The 19,046-nt window shown below is 41.5% G+C and overlaps 1 pseudogene; it reads right to left on the reverse strand.

Moving 5' to 3' along the window:
- Positions 1–115: 115 nt before the first annotated feature.
- On the reverse strand, positions 116–17,580 carry LOC117489652 (annotated as a pseudogene).
- Between the last annotated feature and the right edge of the window lie 1,466 nt (positions 17,581–19,046).

The following is a 19,046-nucleotide window of genomic DNA, read 5'->3' on the forward strand; positions in this document are numbered from 1 at the left end:
ATATGTAATGAAAAAAAAGATATTTGAAATTTGACAAAACTTGTGTTATTAAATATTATTGTAAGGATCTTCCCTTTTAAGGTAACATACATTTCCACAAGTAGATTTAAACTCCAAGTTTTCATTCAACCATTTCAGTTACAAAATAGATGTTTGGGAAAATGAAAGAGTGATGTTTTCAAATGGCTAAAAATGTGTTAAACAATGAGAAATATTAACAGTACTAACACAATTCAAAAGCGATATTCACATATAACTTTCATTAATGATGTGCTAGATTGTCAAAGTGGACTTTCAAGATGTTCCAATCGTATTGTTGTTTCTTTTCTAGTGCATGGACACTTAAACCTGTTATAAAGCGATAAAAAGGAAGAAAAACATTACTGGCTGCACGGTAAGGACTGTGATTTCAAGTCAGGACATTCATGCTGTGTGATAATAGCGCTCAAACTACAGTTAATGTATTAAGATAATCTCAATCCTACTGGAATCAAGAATTATTTTGCATTAAAACGCTTTTATAAATGTTCTGTTAATCTTTTTGTCAGTATAGTATGCCAAGTAAAAAGGAACATATTTAAGAGTGTAACAGAAATTCAAATGAATAATGTTTTAAAATGTGAATTCTGTTTAATAAGTACCCCATAGTTATCAAATATGTTAACCATCATTTATTACTTTATATCTAAAAATGAGGTTGGCATTAAAAAAGCTTCATAACTATTTCCTAAGGTACCCACCTTTCTCTCTTATGTATCTGTGTCATAGTTTCAGGTAGAGGTTTTCCAAAACTCTCCGGCAGGAAATAAGCAGCGATGGCAGCCACAACAGCCAGAGTCGACAGTATAATATAAGGAAGATATATGTATGTATCTAAAAATTGAAAAGGTAAGGTTTAGATTGGAGAAAGGTCTGGGGGCTTTAGATGAAGTTATGTCAGAGTGTGTGTAAGGCTCTCAAACTTGCTGAAGATATAACAAACTGGACATGCATTAATGCAGCAAATGCAAATGTACTCACTCAGCTTTATTACAAAAGGTGCTATGCTTGATCCCACTCTGGAGAAAGTCGTGCACGTCGCTGTTGCTGTGTTCCTTAGCACTGTCGGGTAAAGCTCTGTCAAGTATGTAAACATCAGGGAGAAAGTAGTGGTAAAAGCATATTTACCAAACATCTCCAGTGCAATACAGAGAATGGGTAGACCTACAGAATAAAGAAATTGTTTGTCAACTGTTGTTTTTCGTTAATAAGATACACAACTGTAGCACTTGATTTTACCCATGTTTATACCATGAAGCCATTTTCTCCTACAATATAATAACAAAGGTTACAAACCTCATAATTTAAAGTAAAGCATAACTAATTCCTGACTCATGATGATTAAATGCACAAATCAATGCAAGAGTTCTTTCCCTTGCTCACCATTAAATACAAAATCCAGTAATTGAGTTTGTGAGTAGTTCCTATTTAATTGTAGCAGTTATTTAACCCAACAGAGGTAAATATAAAGTATGTTTGGTGAATAGCTTGAATAAATAACAATTGTGAATTTTCTTAAAGATATAAAGCGTTCTCTATATTAAACCTTTGTTCTGAGAGTCCCCCCATATTTGTTTTGGGCTTACTTTGAGGCACCAGTAGTATGAGGTAAAGCGGCATTGCTCCAAGAAGCAAAGAGGAGATGACAGACGGTCGGCGGGGAAGGTAGTGCAGAATCAGCCAGCTAGAAATGTAGGCTGGTACCTCTACAGCTGCTGAGATGAAGTAGCTGATGTAGGGGTTAGCATGAAGCTGAGCTGTGTTCAGGGACAGGCCATAGTATCCTGTTGTTGAACAGAAGCTGGGCAAGACAAAGACACCAACGGATCGGAGATGATTGAATAGAAAGGCCCTCACTCTTATCAAAAAAGAACTGTTAAGAAAATAGAATGAATGTATATTTGAGTGATTAGAGAAAACTGATTTGTCCTGTGTTGAATATGTGTTGTTTAATAAGTGATAATGGTTTTTTTTATGTGAATGTGCATTTACATGTACATGAGTTTGAGTGGGATGAGCCCACTCAGACATCATAGTAACTGTTAATAATGCAGAAAAATCTCATTGTAAGAAAATGAAATAAAAAGCTGCATACTTACAACACAAAGCAGAAGATAAGTGTTGTGGTTCTCATGCTGCTTTTCCTCAGCAGGTCGAGGACATTGGCTTTTTCTTTAGGCTGTGCGTTTTTCTCATCACCCTGCAGGATTGAAAACAAAATGAAACCCTGTGTTGTGGTTTCTTTCCTCAGTGGCCTAATATCTATATGAAAACAACAATAAACATGCATTTTTCCAATTTAAATACAAATGTGTCCATCCTGATGCTGACGAATCAGAAAATGACAAATGGATATATCATATGGCGCTTTGATGAGAAAACATGGTAATGTTTGTTTAAAATTAGATTATGTACTAGCGCAGGGGTGTCAAACTCAATTTCATCACGGGCCACATCAGCGTTATGGTTGCACTCAAAGGGCCGGTTGTAACTTTAAGACTATATAAAAATACATATATAAATATTTAATATATATAAAATAATGTATTATATGACATCATTGCCTCTGCATTGGATTATTATCGGATAGGGTAATAACTTCATAATTAACAGTCTGAAAGCAGAAGTCTAGGTCAAATAATTGCAAGTCTCTTCAGTGAGAATGTCACAAAATGATTTTAAAAGAAAAGCAAAATAAAAAAAAAGGTGACATTTTGAAAAAAAAGGCAATTCTGAGAAAAATGTCAAATGAGAGATGCATTGTGGGACATGTAGTTTATGGGCAACGTGCTTCTGTAAATCGCCATGTAACCGTATAATAAACATATTGTTAAGGAATAATTCTTCTAGATATCTAACCTTTTGCTCTGTGACGTGTTATCTCCTTTAAGGAAAGGCCTTGGTGCCATATGTGTTGTTGTCACCAGTGTGTGACCGGTCAACTTGACTGGCACGAAGGGTAATTGTTGTGGGAACACTGAGGCACTTCTTTATCGGTGTTTGTGGGCTCTAGGATGTGAAATCCTTGAGGCCATGAGCGTCGGACGCAGGTGATTCAGTGTTTAGTCTACTCCTTCAGAGATGTTGATTTCTCTCTGTGAACCTGTTAAAAGGTCTAGCATAGAGAGAGGTTCTTCAGAATTTATGTGGCAACTCTACCGTGTAGTCAGAACCTCTGACTCTTTGATTTGTGATGTGAATCCTCCGGCCGAATACTCTGAATAAACCCATCAGTGTTTGACATCAAAGCTCCAACTCTCACCGTGTCTCCTTCCTGAGTCGGTGACTCCATGCATTACTACACAGAAGTTTCCTCCACACATATTATATTCTTTCAGAGCTCTTGTGGGGCCGCATAAAATGATGTCGCGGGCCGGATTTGGCCCCCGGGCCTTGAGTTTGACACCCCTGTACTAGCGCTACCTGTGGGTTATATGATTTAAACCCCTTGCTCTGGGGTACATTTTGTGAATGGTCCTGCTAGCGTCTCTCCCTGCTCTGGGTTTTTGGCTAGAACCCCTTCTCTTTTTAACGTGTGTGGTTGTGTACTGTATTTGTATTATTTTAAATTAGGACTCATTTCAAGGCTAATCGAGATGTTTTTGACCATTCATTTTTACAGACATATAACACTTATATGTTGCTTGTGAAATTACTAAATCACTTTAGATGTGTTAATACCCTGGCCTACAACATTCCTGACAATGATACACATAAGAAAAGTATTATAAAACGGAGTACCAACAACAGGAAGAGCAGATAAACTTACACTGTAATCTTGAAAGATGATATTCGGAACCTTAACTTTGTTCCACTTAGCAGCCTTTCTCACTATGGCCTCAGCCTCCTCCACTTTTCCCTGAGAGAGCAGCCAGCGAGGAGACTCTGGGATGAACCTGCGTCAGTGTTTCAGATAGACAGAAAGCAAGACTCGGGCTGGATAAGACAGACTTTAAAGACAAAGTATAAAACATTTTGTATTGATAGTACAGCTGAAGACAGGAAAAAGGGAGAGCGACAGGAGAATTACACAGACATGTATTCATCTTATACTTTAGTGTGACTATGGGAATATCTCTATAGGGAATGTATGTAAAACAGGCACAGCCATTGATTTGCATTTATACTTTCATGTAATGTAACATACGTTCAGAGAGGGAGGTAAAGCAGGCCGGGTAAAGACGAAGCCAACATGAGCGATTTCCAATCCCTCAAAAAGTAAGCAGCAAGAGGTAGAATCATGTAACCAATGGCAAAGCCTAAACACGAGCCCAACGATGAGTAAAGGACTCGCACATTGCCAGTAAAGATCTCAGCGCCTGTGTGCAGAGATACTGTAAGAGAGAGAAGTTTTAACACATTCCTGCATTGTGTTTTATTTAATCTGTCAACAGTGTTAAACGACAGAGGCACTATTATAGACTGTGACATGTACCCAGCACTAAAGTAGCCACAAAGTTGGACATCTGTCCCAAACCATTGAAGAAGAGGAGGATAGTAAACATAGTCCACGAAGTAGAGAAGACCTGAATGAAGGAAAATAACGTCTGAACTGCCATGGTTGCAAAGAGCACAGGTTTTCTTCCAAACCTATGAGACACAAGTAAACATAATAAGAAAAATAAATGCATAATTTAGGATGTACACATATATGAACATAATAGTTTTTCTGTCGAAGATTTGAGTGTGCGAGTCTCCCTTATCTTTCTTACAGTGCAGACGCTTTTCCGCTTGCTCTTGCCTCTGCTTACTTTTTATGCTGATTTTCCTATTCTTATTCTCTGAAAACTTCGAGCAGCGGCTCCTGGACATTAACTTATCACTGGGACAGTTATTCATCGTAAATAGACGGAGGGTTTCAGCCATATTTCAACATTTTTACGACGACCTCAGTCTTACAGTAGCGTGGCCTAGCAACAGCTAAAGCCTGGTAGGCTACTGCATGCTATTTAGCTTAAGCTAGTTGGTAGCAAAATGCCTCCGTTCTCTACAGATGACTTCCACATACTTCTACAGAAGATGGCTGTGTTGGAAATGAAAATGCAACGGTTGGAAGTTAACGTGGAAGTGAATGGACTATGTTGTGGGAATAACACCACTTTACCAGTGTTGTAAAATAATGGAAAAGGGTATGCTAACTCACAGCTAGTTAGCAGCTACAAGGTTTCCAAGGAACAGGAGGGCTGTGTACTGGGTAATAAATCTACAAGTGGTAGTCCTCCTTGGAACTCTCTGGGTGCAAAGCCTAAGAGTAAATCATTTCCATGGGCTTTGGGAGGACGAATAACAGGCAGAGCCCAGCGCTCTGAAATCTGTGATGCGACCGGCTGGCCTGCATTGTTATCACCCAGGAAGAGTGCCTCTTCAACCCCTATTCATACTAGGAAACAGCCGTGGACAGCTGCTAAAGGGAGAACTACAAACAATCCTCCTAAACCACCAAGTGTGCCAATCCAGAACAGATACGCTCCGCTGACCGAGAACCGGAGATCTCTTTCTGATGACCTGGATAACCTGTCCTCTTCACACAGCAGGGTAAGGACCAATAGCTACTCCAAAAGTAAAAGGCTAGAGGGAAAGCTAACGTCTGGGCCTGAAACTCTGATTGTGGGTGACTCTGCTGTAAGAGATGTAAAAGGTCTGTGTAGTAAGAACAACACCAAAGTACTCTGTTTTCCCAAGGATATGGTCTCCGACTTGGCTGAGAAGATCCTGCATATTGGGGCTGAACATCCGACTGTGAAGAATGTGGTACTACATATTGGAACAAATGATGTTGTGAAACAACAGTCAGAAGCGCTGAAAGAAGACTTTAAATGTCTGTTGGAAACTGTCAGCTCTCTAAATGCGGAGGTGTTCATCAGTGGCCCTCTACCGCCAGTCAGAAGAGGAGTGGAGAGATTCAGCAGACTGTTTGCACTGAACACGTGGCTTTCAGCTGCCTGTAGTGACCATTCTGTCCATTTTATTGACAATTTTTACTTTTTCTGGGATCGCAGACATCTTTTTAAGGCAGATGGAGTTTGCCTGAACAAGTCAGGAGTGAAATTGTTTATCTCTAACATATTCAACTGCCTGCATCAGCAATCTGTTCCCTCTGCCAAGGACAAGCGGCAAGAGGAATCAAAACAGGAGAAAGACACAACACATCGCGCAGAAAACCCTGAAGAAGTATCACTGCACCCGCCTGAGGAATGTTCTGATTATGGGAGAACTATGACACAAATGGAGGAGTCTCCACTGCCCGTCACCCCCCCTGTCAACGCCTTTGAGGATACTCTTCATTCATCCCCCAGCTCTCTCTACTCTCCGCTCACCCTTTCACCCTCGCCCTCCCCCCTGGAGTTCGATGACCGCATGAAGGCGATATGCAGGGTTGGCAGCATGTCCTTTACCCCCGCCCCTCAACGACGCCCACCAAAATCACCAAAGACAAGCCTACGTCAACCACCTCCCCCCCCTGGCAGCATGTCCTTTACCCCCGCCCTTCCACAACGCCCACCAAAATCACCGAAGCAGAGACGCGCACCATCTCCCCCGTCTTCATCACCGTGCCTACGTCAACCACCTCCCCTCCCTTCAAGAAAGCATCTGCAGTCTCCGAAGCCTGATAAGGATGTGTGTGTACAAAACGCAACAAACTATTTCTGATATGTGCTGGGTCCAGGCTCAAGGGCATATGGCACTCTCAACTCTTTCCAGCACATGCCGGGGCCCTGCCTGCCAGTAGCTTTGCCGATATCTGTGTTGATAGGTAATAGATTAAGAGCGGTAAATCAGCTTAGAAACAGGAAGTGCTCAAACGTTTGTGTGAGGTTATCAAATTTAGCAGTGATTCCATGTCAGCCACAGCTTGTCACAAATGTTTTTACTGATAGTGTATTTAACAAACTTAAACTAGCTTTATTAAATGTCAGGTCTTTGGCAGGAAAAACATTTTTAATCAATGATTTTATCACTGAGCACAATCTCGATTTTATGTTTTTAACGGAAACTTGGATTGAACAAAATAACAGTGCAGCTGTTCTTATCGAATCAACCCCTCCCAACTTTAGTTTTATGAGTCAGGAAAGAATGCATAAGAAAGGGGGTGGAGTTGCTATTTTGTTCAATGATTCCATTCAATGCAGGAAGACATCTTATGGGGACTTTGCTTCTTTTGAATATGTGGCCCTTCAGCTGAAATGCTCCTCTCGAGCTCTGTTCCTAAATATCTATAGACCACCCAAATACTGTGCAAGCTTTTTTGATGATTTTACTGAACTGCTGTCTATAGTGTGTATTGACTTTGACCGTCTAGTCATTGTTGGTGATTTTAAGATCCATGTTGACAACCCCCAGGACAGAGGGGCTAAAGAACTGTTTTGTGTTCTTGATAACTATGGACTGACTCAGCATGTGGCGGAGCCCACGCACAATAAGGGGCACACTCTGGACTTAATTATCTCAAAGGGTCTGAATATCTCAAAGGTTGTGGTGACTGATGTTGCACTCTCTGATCATTCCTGTGTTTTCTTTGAGAGCTCTATTTCTGTTCACAAAAATGTTCAGAAAGAGGTAACCACAAAGCGATATTTAACTGAAAATACTAGGGAAATGTTTACTCATCATTTTTCATCCACACTCTCCCCTGCTAACATCTCAGTAAATGAGCTAGTAGATCATTTTAATTCAAAAATTACAAATGTTATAGATACCATTGCTCCAATTACGGTAAAGGAAGTGATTGGCAAGAAAATATCTCCATGGAGAAAGGCCATGACCGTGAGAACAGAAAAAAGAGAGTGTCGAAAAGCTGAACGTAGGTGGCGAAAAACAAATCTCCAGGTTCACTTTGAAATCTATAAAGAGAGACTTGGCCTTTATAATTTGGAATTGAAAAACGCACGACAGTCTTTCTTCTCTGACATCATTACCAAAAACAAAAACAACGCACGTGCCTTGTTTGCTACCGTCGACAGACTAACTAACCCCCCAGTGTCAGTAGCCTCTGAATTTCTATCCACCAGGGCGTGCAATGATTTTGCCTCCTTCTTCACTGACAAAATTCAGAAAATTAGACAAGCAGTCAGTGCCTCTGCATCAGGTACAGCAAATGTGTTGTCCCTATGTCCACCTAATATCAATTCAAACACCATGACACAATTCCATCAGATTAATGGTAAAAACTTAGAGGACATTATTCAACTTCTGAAATCCTCCTCCTGCTGCCTTGATATTATTCCAACAGGATTTTTCAAAGATGTTTTTCCTTGCATGGCCTCAGATCTACTTCATATAGTAAACACATCTCTTCACTCAGGTATTTTTCCAGAGGCCCTGAAAACTGCAGTCATTAAACCGCTCTTAAAAAAGAATAATCTAGATGCTTCAGTAATGAACAATTACAGGCCAATATCAAACCTGCCATTTCTAGGTAAAATCATTGAAAAAGTTGTATTTCAACAGTTGAGTAACTTCTTGCATTTAAATAACTGTTTGGATGTGTTCCAGTCAGGATTTCGTCCAAACCACAGCACTGAGACTGCCCTTGTAAAGGTCTTCAATGACATCCACTTAAACACAGACAGTGGCAGAACTTCAGTGTTAGTATTATTAGATCTCAGTGCTGCGTTTGACACTGTTGACCACAACATATTACTAGACCGACTAGAAAACTGGGTGGGACTTTCGGCAACAGTTCTAAATTGGTTTGAGTCCTACTTAAAGGACAGAAAAAACTTTGTTTCTATAGGTAAATACACATCTGAGTTGACAAATATGACATGTGGGGTACCTCAAGGCTCCATCTTGGGGCCTCTTCTCTTTAACATCTACATGCTACCACTGGCTCAGATAATGAAAAACAACAAAATAAGTTACCATAGCTATGCGGATGACACACAAATTTACGTAACAATTTCACCAGGAGATTATGCTCCAATTCAAACACTGAGTAAGTGCATTGAACATATCAATGACTGGATGTGTCAGAACTTTCTCCAATTAAACAAAAATAAAACTGAGGTAATGGTTTTTGGAGCCAAGGCAGAACGTATAAAAGTTAGCGCTGAGCTTCAGTCTGCTATGTTCAAAACAACAGATAAAGCCAGAAATCTAGGTGTAGTCATGGACTCTGACCTGAGTTTCAACAGTCACATTAAAACAGTTACTAAATCAGCCTACTAGTGATGTGTCGGTCGCGAACGAGCCGATTCTTTTGAACGGCTCTTTGGTACGAACGAGGGGAACCGAGTCGTACTTGGTGAGAGCCGTTCTTGTTATCGTTCAATCGTTGGTCCGCACTCACTGCCTGCCAAAATCCACTCACCTTTTAAAAAGCTTGATTTTGTTCCCCAAACGTATTCTGTGAAGACCCGCCCCTACTCTGATTGGTAGGTTTCAGCACGAGGATTGAGATGGGGTTGGTCTTAACGGAGAGAGAAGTCATAACAAGTGGAACAGGACAGGTAGACGACGTGTTTTTCGGATGGAAAATGAGCCAAACGCGAAAACGCAGCAGCATTTGGATTCACTTCAACCAAAACCCAGGCAGTGATAAAGCGCACCATTTGTAAAGGCAAAATATCCTTTAAAGCAGGGTCAACAAATAATCTCCATCGCCACTTAAAAACACACTATCTAATATTAAGAGTTGCGTGAATTTCATTCAAGGCAAGGCAACTTTATTTACTTAACACATACAGAGGGTAAATTCAAAGTACATTCACTGACATGAATGACATGGATATGGCGCCACCTTGTGTCATGTTTACAATGCCGATTATTGACATTAGGTCTGGCAATACAGTCAATCATTATTCTGGTGATTATTTCGCAGATAAACCTAGTAACCCCGCCCCCTTTTAAAAAACGGCTCTTTTGAACGGCTCTTTTGAACGGCTCTTTGAAAGGAACGGAGCCATAAGATCCGGCTCCCTTCAAAGAGCCATAATTCCCATCACTACAGCCTACTATCACCTAAAGAACATATCTAGGATTAAAAGACTAATGTCACAGCAAGATTTGGAAAAACTTGTCCATGCTTTTATCTTCAGTAGACTCGACTACTGTAATGGTGTCTTTACAGGTCTCACTAAAAAATCTATTAGAAAGCTGCAGCTAATTCAGAACGCCGCTGCTCGAGTCCTCACTAACACTAAGAAAGTGTATCACATCACTCCTGTTCTGAAGTCCTTACACTGGCTTCCTGTGTGTCAAAGAATAGATTTCAAAATACTGCTACTGGTTTATAAAGCTTTGAATGGTTTAGGCCCAAAATACATGTCTGACCTACTGCTAAATTATGAACCATCCAGATCTCTCAGGTCTTCAGGGACTGGTCAGCTTTCTGTCCCCAGAGTCAGAACTAAACATGGAGAAGCAGCATTCAGTTATTATGCTCCAAATATCTGGAACAAACTCCCAGAAACCTGCAGGTCCGCTGCGACTCTTACTACTTTTAAATCCAGGCTGAAGACTCTTCTTTTTGCCGCTGCTTTTAATTGAACTATTCACATCTTAAACTGCACTGTAACTTTTAACTTTTATCCATGTATTTTTTCTTTTAATGTTTATTTTATTATCTTTTCTTTTTAATGACTGATTTTAAATGCCATTTTCATAATGTCTTCCATTTTTGTAAAGCACTTTGAATTGCCTTGTGTTGAAAGGTGCTATATAAATAAACTTGCCTTGCCTTGCCTTGCCTTGTAGATGTGCTCCACACAAACATGTGTGTTTACAGTTTTTGTGACATAAAAGAAAAAAAACACAACACCACTTAAGGTTACGTTATATACTATATCACAGCATTATTGAGCACCATGTAATCTGATGCTGGAAAAGCTTTTTATAATCTGTAAGGCACAATAACACAAAATCCAACATAATGGGTTTTAGTAGCTGTGTATAAAATCATGCTCCAAGTGTCTTATGCGTCAGTTGGAGTAGGCCACAGCAATGCTAGTAATGTATACATCACATGGTTCTGGTGTTTTATAGTACCGGTCTGACAGCTGTCCTGAGAAAAAGGATCCAAAAAGAACTCCAATGAAGTAAACTGTGGCGGTGAACGGCTGCTTCCACTCATCACTGCACACCAGGTCGAACTGGAATATCCAAACAATACCATGTTTAAAATGTGCCCCTGTAAATAACTACTGTAGCGGCAAGTGACACAGGGGACTTTTTTAGTACTTTTAGTAATTATGTGACAATGATGCAGTGATCTTGCAGAGATACAGTCACAAAACTTGACAGATATGTCGTTTAGACTTTTTTTAAATTCATTTTTTTACATTTAACGAAGATATTCACTTTATAATCACAACAATGAAACCATCTATCTGAAAGAGAGAGAATATTCTAATCTGGAGACAAACAGGCTGAATTTGCCAGTCTTGACTAGCAGGCGGAAAAACAAGACAATTTGCACAGCAGTTTAACAAAGGGCATGTCTCGTGAAGAGAGTAGATCCCTATCTAGCACATTGAATTTTAGATGTTTATGTAAATTCATAATACATTTAATACTCAGTACCTAGCCCAAGTTAGGTAAACAATATTGTATTAAAGTCAAAAATAGAAGAAAACTGTTAAACATTAAGCTTGTTAACATTCTATGCTTACATTGTTCTGTGGAGGGATTATTTATATAGGTACAATAATAAGCAAGCATTAACATGTCTACTGACTGACAGCAGCTGTGTTCACTACGCTGTGCCAGGTGTGCTAAGGCACAGAGGTTTTAGACAAATCCAAATGATATAAATATAACATTTAAAAAGTACTAAGCTGATTTGGTACACATTAAGAGAAAATGAAAAAAGCTTGCACTGAAGCACGTATAGCAGGGGTCGGCAACAGGCGGACCGCGGTCCGGATCCGGACCCAGACTCCGACCTATACGGACCCGGACCTATAATCAATACATTAATAGGGGATTTCAATTTTGACGGGGCGATTCTATTTTAACCGCCGCCGACAGGGGGCGAAAGAGACGAGTGAGCGATACAGGGAGAGAAACACAGAAGAAGAGACGAGAGAGCGGCAGAGAGAAGCGGAGAGGAAAGTGAGTGAAGAGAATAATTAGCGATACAGGGAGAGAAGCGGTGAATGTGAATAAATTTTGGAATACTTTTTGGAATTATTGGTGGAAAAGTTTCCTCATAAAATGTAATATTCATTACCAGCAGAACTGTGTGCACACTGCACAGCGCTGCAGCATGTCTGTGAGGCCCCGCCCCCGCATGCAGATCAGAGAGAGAGATCTCTTTTAAAATATATAGAAACGGAGATGGTTCGATAAAATGTACAAGATAACGTTTATGTAGCATTTCTTTATTGTCGAAATGATGACATTTCATAACGGGATCAAATCAAAGTGAATGGCCTGCTGCTGCTGAATGCATGGGGCAAGTGACTGGAAACAGTTTTAAAAGTTATTACGTCGTTTCAGATAATAAATAATAATAGTAATTCATTCTATTTAGGGGCGCCTTTCAAAGCACCCAAGGACACCTGACAATTCATAACATATTCTAAGGAAAGGTTTAAGAGAGTACAAATAATGCAGTCCTGGTGATGTTTTTTATGTGGGGTGCAGATGAGAGGGAGCTGTCCAGAATGACCCAAAGATGTTGTGTTTGAGTTGTGCTCTTGATAAGCCATTAAAACAGTAAAATAAGTGTCTCCTGTTCACCAAAACATACCCATCTGTTATGGAAAAATAAAGTATTCCAAAAGTATTCTAAAAGTAATCTGAATACGTTACTTTTTTAAGACACGTAACTCTAACTGTATTCGGATTACTTTCAGAGCCATGTATTCAGTAACCGATTACATTTACAAAGTAACCCTCCCAACCCTGATTAAAAGTGCCAAAACGCCACTATGAGACAAAACACAAAGTGTTTGACCAAACATTCCCTCTCAAGTCAGAACTGAGGTCACAAAAAATAAGCAGTCTCAGAGCCCAATATGATCAGTCCACCAGGATCAAAATTAAAACTAAATATCGTTCCAGGGCAGGCTAAGCGAGGCTAACCAATGAGCACCTGCATGTGTGTATGAGAATGGCCCTGACACCATTTCAGCCCAGATTTAAACTCCTGGCAGGACAAGCTCAAGCTCAATTCTCGCACTGAATTAAAGAAAAGTGAGTGAGGGACTGCAATATAAGAGGGAAAGAAAGAGAAACTTTAAAACTGTTCAATTGTTATGATGTGTAAAGACTGATATGTTCTATAATCGTCTGAAACTGTTAAGTCATGATGTGAAACGGTTAACAAAGCTATTTTATTTATTTCTCTATTTTATTTTTAAATGCAGCCCGAGAGGAACATTACACATATCCACAGTATTTACTGTATATCTGTATAGTTCAATGTTAATTGACAATAAATATTGTTGTTTTTGAATTGTACTTTATTTATCTGATTGGCAGTCAGTTGTTGATTACATGCAGACGTTGATACAGCTACAGGCTACTTCAATATATATCACACTAATTCATAAAGCAAGTTAGATATTTTGATCTTCCGGACCTTTGCATGGGGAGATTTTCTCTAACTGGACCTCGTTGAATTTTAGTTGAATACCCCTGACGTATAGTATCAACTAGGGCAGTGGTTCCCAAACTTTTTGTGCCCAAGGCACACCAAAGGACAAGTAAAAATCTCAAGGCACACGTATTGTGCAAAATAGCCCTTATAACACGTGTTATCACTCATATCATGTAAAATATCTGTAAATGTGCATAATTATTTACTAATTATTTACTAATGCCAAATAAAATGTGACAAAGACAACTATATTATTCATGAAATATTTATTAACGAAATATTTCAGAAATTCATTTGAAACTTTATCAAATTAGGCTTCATCAAAGCAGCAACACACTCATTTAAACCAGACCGGTCACAACATTAAAAATTGTGGAGGATCAGGCTTTGGTGGTCGGCTCCCATCTCGGCGCACAGCTGGGAGAAGAGGCGAGATTTCAGGGGCCTTGATTTGATGTAATTCACCATCTGCACCTGATTCAGCACCTCAGTCAACTCCGGGGGCATGGTTTTGGCAACTAATGCCTCTCTATGCAAAATGCAGTGGTTTGTCACGATATGTGGGTTTTGTGCTCTCACCTTAGCAATACATCCTTTCACTCTCCCCGTCATGCTTGCAGCACCATCTGTGCAAAGACTGACGCACATATTCCAGGTCAGACTGTTCTCTTTTAACACTAGAACCGCCAGAGGTCGCTGTATACCTAAAACCGCCAACGGGTAACATTTACCCGCTATTGATTTTCAAGGTACAATGTTCTTTTATGTATCATGCAGAACAGTGAGTTTTGATCGCACAGGGATGAAACTTATACCAATAGAATCTGTGGACTCTCAGCTTTTCATGTGATATAGTTTGTGCAGATAGCATGAAGTATAAAATATCGCTACCAGTGCTGATTTAAACACTTAGTGTTAGACTTGTGTTTTGTTTAGGTACAAATCTCTCTATCTCTATCTATAACTAACTATCTATCGATCTATCTGTAATGTTCTGTTCTATGGACATATAATTGTCTACATAAACAGACGACGCGGACTACTTCTCTCATTCTGAGTGTCCATCTTTATTCAGCTGGCACGTAACCTGCACACATCATGGCACACATGCATTACGTCCTCAACGTGAGCTCAGTCATCCAAGATCTTGTATTCGCCAAGATGTTACACTATATATCTGTCTATCTCTCTCTCTATCAATATATATATCTATCTATCTATCTCTCTCAATCTATCTCTCTATAAGGAACCGCAGTAGACAAAAGGCGTTGCTATAGCAACACGTCATGTTTACGCTGCATTTTCTATGAGGTAAATATTACCCGCTGGCGGATATAGGTATAAATGGCAAATTTGTGGGCGATTTTTTCAATCTGACTGCATATTGACAATTTTTAACAACAGAGGGTGCTACATAACACACTTTCAGGAAAAGTCACGGGCTGGGAGACTTTAATATTTTATTGAAAAAAAGTTACATACAATCAAAAAACAGCTGCGGGTAAAATGTACCCGTTGGCGGTTCTAGTGTTAAATAGTTATTAGTTACCCTGAATATTTCTTTTCCCGTAGTATGGCTTTCCATTTCTTTGCAAAAGAAAAACGTCTCTTTGATAGAGTCAGCATCAACATATCTGACGTTTGCCAGAAGTTGGGCAGCCCCACTTATGTCAGTAGATTCTTCTATTTGTAGGGAAAATCTGCCGCTCGCCTGCAGTGCCATAAGACAGGTAACTTTCATGATACTGTCTGCTGACAGTTTTTTTCCTCTTTTCTTTCGGTGGTGGGTTGTCGGCAGTCTTTGCACTGGTGGTTGGTGGTTTGCTCCGCACAAGAAAGCGCTCCATTTCCCCTCCTCCACGGTCTTATAATTCCCACCTGCAACTGCGTTAACAGCGAAATATGGGGTTCTGTGAGGATTTTTTTTTAAAGAATTGTTTTTAGGTATAGAGTTTGCCTCTGTATTATGAAATGAGTGCATACAAAGTACTGATATAGTACATTAAAAAATAATTATTTTTGTGTAGTTGTATATTGCAATAATAACGTATGGTTGTCACAAAATCCCACGGCACACCCGGACTTGCCTCACGGCACACCGTTTGGGAACCACTGCTGTAGGGGTTCGAAGGCTGAATTGATGAGGGGCAGTGGATACTTGTTCTTGATGGTGATGTTGTTAAGGCCCCGGTAGTCAATGCAGGGGCGCAGGGAGCGGTCTTTCTTGGATACAAAGAAGAAGCCTGCTCCGACGGGGGAAGAAGAGGGTCTTATGATGCCAGCAGCGAGTGAGTCTTTGATGTATGTCTCCATGGCCTTACGCTCAGTTCGGGACAAGTTAAACAGGCGACTGGATGGGAGAGATGCCCCAGGAAGAAAATCTATTGTGCAGTCGTAAGGGCGATGAGGGGGCAGAAAAAGGGCTCGCTGCTTGCTGAAAACCTCTCCCAGGCTATGATAAACCGGAGGGACAGCGGACAAGTTGAATGGCTCCTGCTGAACTGGGGGAATACCGACCTCTGCTGGGGGAATTGCAGACCGCAGGCATGAAGAGTGACAAAAGGTACTCCAACTCCTTACTTGATTCTCCGACCAGTCTATGTGGGGGTTATGCAGTCTTAACCATGGCTGGCCCAGAACTAGGGGTGTGTGAGGGGAGGACATGACGTGGAACTGAATCATTTCATGGTGATTACCGGACAGGACGAGATGTAGGGGTTCGGTGACATGGGTAACGTGTGCCAGGAGCTTCCCATTCAGACCTCGAACATTGAGAGGAGCTGTCAGAGGTTGAGTTGAGATGCCGGCTGAGGCAACCAGTTGGGCATCCAAAAAGCTCTCATCAGCCCCAGAGTCTAGTAGGACAGGCAGAGAGAGAGACTGTTGGTTTAACAACAGTGTGGCTTCAAGTGGCTTGCGGGTCTGGGGGGTTGAGGAAGAAACAGCCTTGCTCACCAGTATCCCCACCTTTACTGGCGAGCACCCACTTTTGGGCGCTGGGGGCATGTGTCCACAAAATGACCGGAGTGAGCACAGTAGACACAAAGTCCTTCTCTTATTCTCCGGAGACGTTCTTGGGGAGTGAGTCGGGCTCTGCCTAGCTGCATCGGTTCCTCTGAAGACAGGAGAGGAGAAAAGACTTCAGATGGGGCACTGGGACTTGGGAAAGTTTCCGACCTGAATCTTGCGAGAGGAGACGAGACAGGGCGAGAGTGGAGTGACCCAGGAGATCGGCTGGCTCTTTCCCTACGGCGTTCCCTAAGGCGGTTATCCAGTCTTATGGCTAGAGAGACCAACTCATCCAAGTTAGCTGATTCGTCCCTCACTGCTAACTCATCCTTAACCGAATCAGTTAGCCCTGTTTGAAAAACCCCTTGAAGCGCTGTGTCATTCCAACCCGCCTCTGCAGCTAAGGTCCTAAATTCCACTGAGTATTCGGCTACACTACGGGAGCCCTGTCGCAGTGAGAGGAGGCGTTTAGTAGCGTCCCTACCGCTGACGGGGTGGTGGAATACTTTCTTCATTTCCTCTGCAAACTCTGGATAAGAATTACAAAGGTTGGACTGACTCTCCCATACAGCTGATGCCCAGGCTAGGGCGCTACCTGTAAGTAAACCTATCATATAACAAATCTTAGCTCTGTCGTTAGCATAAGTAGATGGCTGCTGCTCAAACACAAGAGAACACTGCATTATGAAAGACTTACATGTCCCTAAGGCACCTGCGTACCGCTCTGGAGTGGGAATATTAGGCTCACGTGAAGGGAGAGCAGGCTGGGCTGGAACCGGTGCTAACTCTTGTGGGGGAGCTGGATCCTCAGGAGCAGGCGGAGCAAGATGAGTTGAAACCAGGTTGAGGTGATGTCCCATCTGTGCTACGTTGGCGGCTAGTGATGCAAGGTTATCCATAACCTCTCTGAGCATCTGGTCATGCCGGCCCACGAGGACGCCTTGGTTGGAGAGAGCCTCACGAATTGGGTCCGAGCCTGCTGGGTCCATGGTGGCCAGATTGTTCTGTTAGGATTATGTTTTAAACAGGACCCAGGCGCAGGCAATGACTGAAGATGTTTAAATGGTTTATTGTTCGGAGACTCAGGCAGGTTTGGAGACTATGGAGGTGCGGAGTGGAGGTAGGCAGTTCAGGCTGGACTGAGAACAGGGCAGGCAGGTATGGTGAAGGAAGAAGCAGGCAGGTTGGCTGGAAGCTCTGGTGGCCGATGGCTGAGGGATCGCACTGGAAGTACAAGGAGAAACTAATTACAAAAAAAGTACAGAATAACACGCAGACAGGATAACTGAAATGAGCAGCCAGGAGGATGCAATACCACTGGTGTAGAAAACAATCTGGCGGTGAGTTGCTGGGAGACTGGAGTAGATATGCTGTGTCTTGATTGGATTGATGAGGGACAGCTGAGCCGGTCGGCCAGGTGAGTGCAATCAGGCTGCTGCCTGCAAGGGAAACCACACCCCCTCCACACACACAGGGGAACAAACAGGGACACACAGGGACACAGTTTGGGCCGTGACAGTATGTAGAGGATGTCGTACCATATGGTTGTGCAAATGGCAAAACGGTAAGATCCAATCTCCTCAGCCAAGGACTGGGCTTCAACTCTCACCACAGGGTCTGCAGTTGTTATATCTCTCACAGGCTCCGCCCTCTACTGGACTCTATGGGTACTACCTTCTCCCGCGTGCATTCTCCCACTGAGACTTCTATAGCCGGCCCAGGGCGGGCCTACCTGAATGCGCGCGCATCACACCGTATAAAAGGAGGCCTCGCCTCCTGACTGCCATCCTTTCTCTCTTCAGCTAAGCGGAAGTGATTCCACAGAAGACGTAAGACGTATGAAGTAAAAAGATATGATTCTACACTGTATTGAAGTAAACATGTATTATTTTGAATTGTATTTTAGTGAACATATATTGTTTGAACTGTTTTAAGTAATCACAACTGTTATAGGTAATCACAACGGTTTTGGGTAATCATATATATAGAAATTATATTCTTACTTTCAAACTCACTGACCCAGAGATTCTGTTTCACACACACATTGGCCTTTTCACCCCTAAAAAACAGATGTTGGTTTTAAGGTCATTAAAGACATCATTACACCGCTCCTTTTCACCCCTCCACAACAGATGTTGTTTTTAAAGTCGTTAAAGACCTCCTTAAATATGTGGAGAAAGGTTTAAATGTCTGAAAAAGGATAGTTTATGTGAAAAACTCTCATGGGAAAGGAATGGAGTTAAGATTGGGACGGAGATAAAGGTTGACTTTTGACCTTGTGAAACTTAGGAATTTGACGTGCTGGTCAGAACTATTGAACCCGACCAGAAGTGAATCCAGCCAGTAAAAACACTTGGGGGAGGTGAGCAGCTTAGACAGCTCCTCCTCACAGACTCTCTCATTCGCTTTGGAATAAAAGGGGAGGGGAAAAGTCAACACATCTCCGCCCCAAAAT

Source organism: Trematomus bernacchii, unplaced genomic scaffold (genome assembly GCF_902827165.1).
Source record: "Trematomus bernacchii unplaced genomic scaffold, fTreBer1.1, whole genome shotgun sequence".
Taxonomy (NCBI): domain Eukaryota; kingdom Metazoa; phylum Chordata; class Actinopteri; order Perciformes; family Nototheniidae; genus Trematomus; species Trematomus bernacchii.